Below are 7464 nucleotides of genomic sequence, written 5' to 3' on the forward strand. Positions count from 1 at the left end.
CTTTGCACGCAGACTGCAGACTGGGAGACTACATGGTTGTGTTCAATAGGCAGCAAACAGAAGAAAACTGAGTAAAATGGGGAATTACCTGGACTTGTCCAAAGACAAATTCAAACGTTCTTAATATGTTGACTGCGCCCTAATGAACACGGCCCTGAATTACCCCTGACCTTTAAACCCTACATGGTGTCGTGTCTTTGGCTATGCCGGATTAAGTGATATGACATGCTATTCTATAAAATCCTTTCTCTGTAATTAATATTACCTGATTAAGCTAATCATGTAAATGTAACTAACTAGAAAGTCGGGGCACCACGGAAGAACGTTTATAGAGACGTTATCTTCCAAATAAACTCTTAAAAGACTTAGTAATATTTTACATCGATAGCCGTCATCTCAATCCTCACCTTATATCAGTCTCATAATGAAAGTTGTAAATTCTTGGTTATCTTCACGAACCCTGGCTAACAAGTTGAATCAGCAATACAAAATTGGGTTTAATTATTTATTTACTAAATACCTAACTAATCACACAGAATTACAAATACACAGAATACAAATGATGTCATACAGAAAACGGCCCTGGCGGACGGAGCCGACATGGCGGCTTGTTACACAAAGAAAGGGGGTTGGGCTTGAATGAAAGAGCGGGAAGACTTAGGAACAAAGAAACAGCAGCTATGCTATCGTAAATACAGAATCTTATGCATTCTAAATTACCGCCCATTTGGAAAAGGAAAATGCAATAAATATTTACTCTGAGCTGCGCTTCGGTAGGTTGGTCGTAGATGCTGGCCGGGTTGGCCAACAGATCTTCCTTCCTCGGAAGAATGTCAATGTTGGTAAAGTGGATACGTTGTAGTATCTTCGTCTGTGGTAGACTGGATCCGTCTTCCGTCCTTTCCTAGCCCACGTCTACAGTGGCCGCTGCTAACTCAACGGCTAGGAAGTATCACTTCTGTAGTGAATAAGTTCAAAGTTCATACCGTTCACAACCAAAGCTCACGCCGAGGTTGGCTTTGTTCTGTACCTGACATGTGTGTCCTTGTAACGCAGAGGCTGCAGACCTCACGTAGTGGAACTCCACGGCTACATTGTGTCATTGTCTTATATAGTGGCGAGGGGAGAAGGGTGTGTCATCGTTTATAACCCCTGTCTCTTCACAGAGGCGGGCCACTGATAAAGCAGGGCACTTTCCTTATGAAACCCAATTCTCTCAATTGGAAGCTAAAATTACATTTAATCTCCTAACAAACAATTTCAATATCAAACATTTCAATTGCATAACAATTACATGTGACTCTGATAACTAGAGGGTGTATACTTTCCCAGGTACAGTTTATGTCATCCTGTCATCAGTCATAATGTCTCAGATGACAACCGAACTGATATCCATACTCATTAAGTTCCAAAGCATATTTCCAACTGGTTTTATTACCAAAATATGGTTACTTTTCCCCATTTGTTTGATGTTCCCAGACTCTCTATATTCAACAGTCCTTCAGTAGGGTCAGAAAGAGAGGGGAAGGGAGAAAGGTATTTATGGGGGGGTCATAAACCTTACCCACAGGTAACTTCATGACAATGGGCAATGACCCAACAGGTTCAATAGCACTGATGCTATATAGGGGTGGTGCACTGTTCCCTGTGCGCCGAAGACGTGGATGTTGATTAAGGAAGCCCTCCGCACCACTGATGCAGAGGGGTTGGGTTAAATGCGGAAGACACATTTCAGTTGAAGGCATTCAGTTGTACAACTGACTAAGTATCCCCTTTCCCTTTCCCTTGCAGCAACCTAAAATAGTACGGAGGGGAGCTTGTCAATCCCAATCAGAGTAACTGTTAGAATTGTACATTTGGTTTGGTACCACCACCAGCGTAGCTATGAAAATGTATTCAAACATTCCCTACAGGCACCCAAATAATGATTCTCAACATTTTACCAGTGTCACAGTATCCAACGAAGGTGGCGCCCCTCCTCGGTCGGGCGGCGCTTGGCGGTCGTCGTCGCCGGCCTATTAGCTGCCACCGATCCATGTTTCTGTGTCTTTTGGTTTTGTCTGTCTATCCCGCACCTGTTTTGTGTCTGTCATTAGTGGGGGGTTATTTAGTGTGTATTTTCAGTTTGGGTTCTCGTGCGGGATTGTTTATTGTCCACTCAGGACAGTTGTGTGTGTGGCCTGTTTCGCTGGCCTGTGTAGGACTTATTGCCGGGCTGCGCCCCATGCGCTTTTCTTTGTGTTTTCTTTTGGGAATGTGTTTTCCTGGCAGACTTATTTAAGCGCCCTGTGCCTTTCGGCTATTGTATTTTTGTTTACCGTTGCATTAAAACTCTGTTGCTCCGGCCCTCTGTCTCCTGCGCCTGATTCCGCATCTCCACTGGTCCTAGAATTCCGTGACAACCAGCATGTACCCTCTCATTTTGAAATGCAATTCTCCCTGCATTTCAACTCAAATTGAATTAGGAACTAATCCTTTCACAGAAGAAAATGCTTGGAGCTGAACCTGTGTTAATTTCCTTAGTTTGTGGCATTTTCTTTGCTTGGCAGGTCATGCCGATAGCCGGGACAAGCTGTGTTTGCACACTGGCATTGCCAGTGCAGCGGTACTAACCTGTACCCACGCACATTGATTCGGTACCGGTGTCCCCTGTATATACTGTAGCCTCGTTATTGTTATGCAATTTTCTTGTGTTACTTTTTTATTTTATTTTATTACTTTAGTTAATTCAGTAAATATTTTCTTAACTCTAACTCTTGAACTGCATTGTTGGTTAAGGGCTTGTAAGTAAGCATTTCACTGTAAAGTCTACACCTATTGTATTTGGCGCACGTGACAAATACATTTAGATTTTATTTGGCTTGTGTAATTAAAACATACTGTAGCTTAGTGTGGAGAAATGTGTCCATTTCAGAGTGAGTTCAAGAAACACAAGATACAAGTCTAGTTATTGCTCCTCTCTTACGAGGAACACTGAGGATAAACAATGTCCATCAAAAGTGGGGGTAATAGGACATGAAGTAGGCTTACTGGGCATTGATTCTTAGTAGTCAAGTCTGGAGATGTACTACAGTAGCAATGACGCAATCATAATCAAGACAGTTGTTTTCATAAACATTATGATACCCTGTGAAATCCTATTTTAATAATATGCTAGTGGTAATGGTGAACAGTATGACATAATTGCACAATGAAGTTGTGAGGTTTGAAAATGGTTAATTAAAAGATCACCTTTAGCAAAAAGCAGCATTCGATGTACTGCCTGTACATTATCAGTTTTACACTGCTGCCCATTACAAAACAAAAGATTTGTTCTAATCTGTCGTGCAGAAAATTACGCATTGTTAAAAAAGTGCGGATTTCAGGCTTTTTAAGACCCACATCTGCTGGGAAGTGCTGACTTCCAAAGGCAGGACTGGGAGGGGGGACTGGGGAACTATGCATAATTCAGTAGGAGGAGCCATGAGGTCAGCCTATTAAGGCGAGATAATGTGGCCAGATCCGGACTGCTGCTGGGACTGCAGTGACAAACGTAGAAGGATAGGGTTTTTTGCTAATATTCATTAGTGGGCTTTTGGTGTGGGCTTTTGGTGTGGGCTTTTGGTGTGGGCTTTTGGTGTGTGTGTGTGTGTGTGTGTGTGTGTGTGTGTGTGTGTGTGTGTGTGTGTGTGTGTGTGTGTGTGTGTGTGTGTGTGTGTGTGTGTGTGTGTGTGTGTACGTGTACGTGTATGTGAATGTGTGCTGCAATATGTCACTTTCCCCCCTTTTAATATTCCTTGGCTGGCATAGCTAAAGTCTCCCTAAACCCCCCTTCCACCAAGGCCACAGCAGCCTGCAGGGTTACTGGGGCCAGCTGTGAATCTGTCACCCCACAATCGGCATTCATTTCATACCTCCTCTCCATCAAGCGTTAATCCGACCAGGGACAGTGGTGTGGTGCACAGCAGTCTACTCTCCCAGCCTCCGAGGAAGAGGGAGGGTGCAACTTTCCGTACCCATATGATATGATATGCTAATGACATAGTGGTGGTAGAGTAGATACGTAGATATAGTTCTATCTCGAAAAATACAAAATAAAATAGAATAGACCAAAAAAATATATTTTTTGGACCAAATATTAACAATCTTGGAAGATTGAGACTATTCTAAAAAGTAACCTACAGTCTGTTTCAAGGCTCCCCCCTCCGTGAATAGTGGGGAGTCTAGATACCGGACCTTAACCCTCACACAGACAGACAGTTGGAGGAGACAGTTAATGGCTACACACTGACAACAGATGGATTTAAAACCTCTTCCGAGTATATGAGGTAAATTGTGGAAGCGACCACGCCAGGATAGAAAGTAATGTATGTAGCCTGTCAGAAAAGTCTTGTCGTTTATGCTTTTGTTTTATCTGGGAAAATAATCCCATGGTCTCGGGCCTGCGGACATAGTCGCGTTTTAGAATTCATTTGGAATGGGGAACAACAAAGTTTGTAGAATGTTTTCCCAGTTGCTGGTTCTGATTATTCTTGCACTTTTACGGGGAGCAGATGGTCAGCATGGCGACTGTGGAATGTCCGTTCCTGAACATGGCTTAGGCCAACCTATTTCCATTCCTCTCTGTACGGATATTGCCTATAACGAGACTATCATTCCAAATTTATTAGGGCACACCAACCAAGAGGATGCGGGGCTTGAAGTGCACCAGTTCTATCCGCTTGTGAAAGTTCAATGCTCTCCTGACCTGAAGTTTTTCCTCTGCTCCATTTATGCCCCCGTTTGTACGGTGCTGGAACAAGCACTGTCTCCCTGTCGCTCGCTCTGCGAGAGAGCGAGGCAGGGCTGCGAGGCACTAATGAATAAATTCAGCTTCCAGTGGCCTGACAGCCTCGCCTGTGAATCTTTCCCTGTTTCCCTGTGCGTCTGGCAAAACGTGTCTGATAGAAGCGCTCCTATTAATCCTACCTCGGATGTAACAGAATCACCTTATGGGCAGCGTAGGACTGTAAAGGGACAGTTTAGATGCCCAGTTGCATTGAGAGTACCCCCCTATTTGAACTACTGTTTTCTTGGGGAGGAGGATTGTGGTGCACCTTGTGAGCCCTCAAAACCACATGGAATGATGTACTTCAATGAGGACAAGTTGAAATTCGCCAAGATATGGAGTGGAATATGGTCTGTGTTATGCTGCGGGTCCACTCTGTTCACAGTTCTGACCTACTTGGTGGACATGCAGAGGTTCAGCTACCCAGAGCGACCCATCATTGTCCTATCAGGCTGCTACACCATAGTATCATTAGCCTACATCGCTGGCTTCTTGTTGGGGGACAAGGTGGTATGCAACAACCGCTTTGACAGCGACGTCAAAACAGTCATCCAAGGCACCAAAAAGGAGGGCTGCACTATTTTGTTCATGATGCTCTACTTTTTCAGCATGGCCAGCTCCATCTGGTGGGTCATCCTAGCCTTGACGTGGTTCTTGTCAGCCGGGATGAAGTGGGGTCACGAGGACATCGAAGCCAACTCGCAGTACTTCCACCTGGCGGCATGGGCGGTACCCGCCATCAAGACCGTCACCATCCTGGCGGTGGGGCAGGTGAACAGCAATGTTCTGAGTGGCGTGTGCTACATGGGCATTAACAGCGTGTACGCTCTCAGAGGCTTCGTTCTGGCGTTGCTCTTCATCTACCTCTTCCTGGGCACCTCATTCCTTCTGGCCGGCTTCGTGTCGCTCTTCCGCATCCAGACCAGCATGACGGCACCAAAACGGAGAAACTGGAGAAGCTCATGGTGCGCGTCGGCATCTTCAGAGTGCTCTACATGGTGCCCGCCACCGTCGTCATCGCGTGTTACTTCTATGAGCAGGCGTTCAGGGAACAGTGGGAAAAGAGTTGGGTGAGTCGGACGTGTAAGAACTACGCAGTGCCGTGCCCTGGGCACCACCACCCGCAGATGTCGCCAGACTTTACCGTCTTCATGATCAAGTACCTGATGATGTTGATCGTGGGTATCACCTCTGGCTTCTGGATTTGGTCGAGTAAGACGCCGAATTCGTGGAGGAGATTTCATACGAGACTGGCGAGCAATAAACAGGGTGAGACAACAGTGTAAGACCTAATACTGTTTGTTGTCCCCTGAACACACACACACAGATGCATGAACTGATGAAAAAGCTACTGTGACACACTTAAAAAAATATAATGTTCTCAATAAGCTTTTTTCTGAGACTTTTTTACGTATACATTATTTGTATTTAAAATCACACTTTAATATAAAAAGAAGGAAAGCTCTTATCTAGTTCAATGAGGAGAATGAGACTGTCTGAACTTTTTCATTAATTCTATTTGTGCTCCATTGAACTTTTTCATGTCATCCCTTTAGTGGTGTTTCATGTGAACTATGGGAAGATCTCAATTGCATACTCCTCGCATCCTCATCTCCTTCTCAAAAACGAATTGGATGAGAGCCAATGTTCACTCCCCTGTGCAATTTAGATCTTCCCTGTATTTGAGAAATAGTCAACAAGGTTCTGTTGGACTTTTGCTGTATTTTATTGGTCATAATAACCTTTTTCACAATCATTCCATAGACCACAATTTCAAACCTGGTTACAGGCCACTTCATAGTTTATTCTCGTTTCTATTGATGTATTTGTTTTACCATGTGTTTTTATGGGATGTCTGAGCATTCATTTTTCTTTCACCATGTGTATTTTGTGTTTTGAGGATATTTTACCATTAAAGTGAATGCAGACTTTTCCAAAGAAATATTGGATTAGGGGATGAGATCAATATCCCTATGTGTAAACAAAAGCCTGTCGCTATTGAACTATTTTGAATTTAGCACTCATTCAAAGGCCTTTTACTCACGGGGATAGATCCAAAATGATTACTTTCTGCACACACAAGCTATATCACTGGAATTGACTTTGACAATAATGGAATGCTCAGTCCAGTGCCTTTGTTTTAAGAGAGTATGGGTGGATCTATTGTGATTGAAGTCCAATAATCCAGCTTTCCAGCTGTCTACACAACTATCCATCCTCTTTCTAGTCACCTGGCATCCTTGAATGAAAAACATTCTCAACTTTAATGAAGAGTCCTCCTTAGAAATCTGTCACACTGTAGTGTTTCCATACATGCATGTTGCGCATAATGTCATATTCGTTATTCTATAATTAAGGAATAAGGCACGGGGGGGTGTGGTATATGGCCAATATACCACAGCTAAAGGCTTTTCTTTCTGGATACAAGCCTTAGCCATGGTATGTTGTCCATATACCGCAAAACCCTGAGGTACCTTATTGTTATTATAAACTGGTTACCAACTTACATAAAACAGTAAAATTATTTTTCGGTCATACCCGTGATATACGGTCTGATATACCACAACTTTCAGCCAATCAGCATCCAGGAGCCAAACTTCCCGGTTAATAATACAAAACAAAGCTTGCATCCGATTTTTTTTTAGAGTCACAGCTCT

At 43.6% G+C, this 7464-nt stretch overlaps 1 pseudogene; it reads left to right on the forward strand.

Annotated features, from left to right (window-relative positions):
- The first annotated feature begins 5101 nt into the window (after nt 1–5101).
- On the forward strand, nt 5102–6093 carry LOC115173178 (frizzled-1-like; annotated as a pseudogene).
- The last annotated feature ends 1371 nt before the right edge of the window (nt 6094–7464 follow it).

Source organism: Salmo trutta, chromosome 34 (assembly GCF_901001165.1).
Source record: "Salmo trutta chromosome 34, fSalTru1.1, whole genome shotgun sequence".
Classification (NCBI taxonomy): domain Eukaryota; kingdom Metazoa; phylum Chordata; class Actinopteri; order Salmoniformes; family Salmonidae; genus Salmo; species Salmo trutta.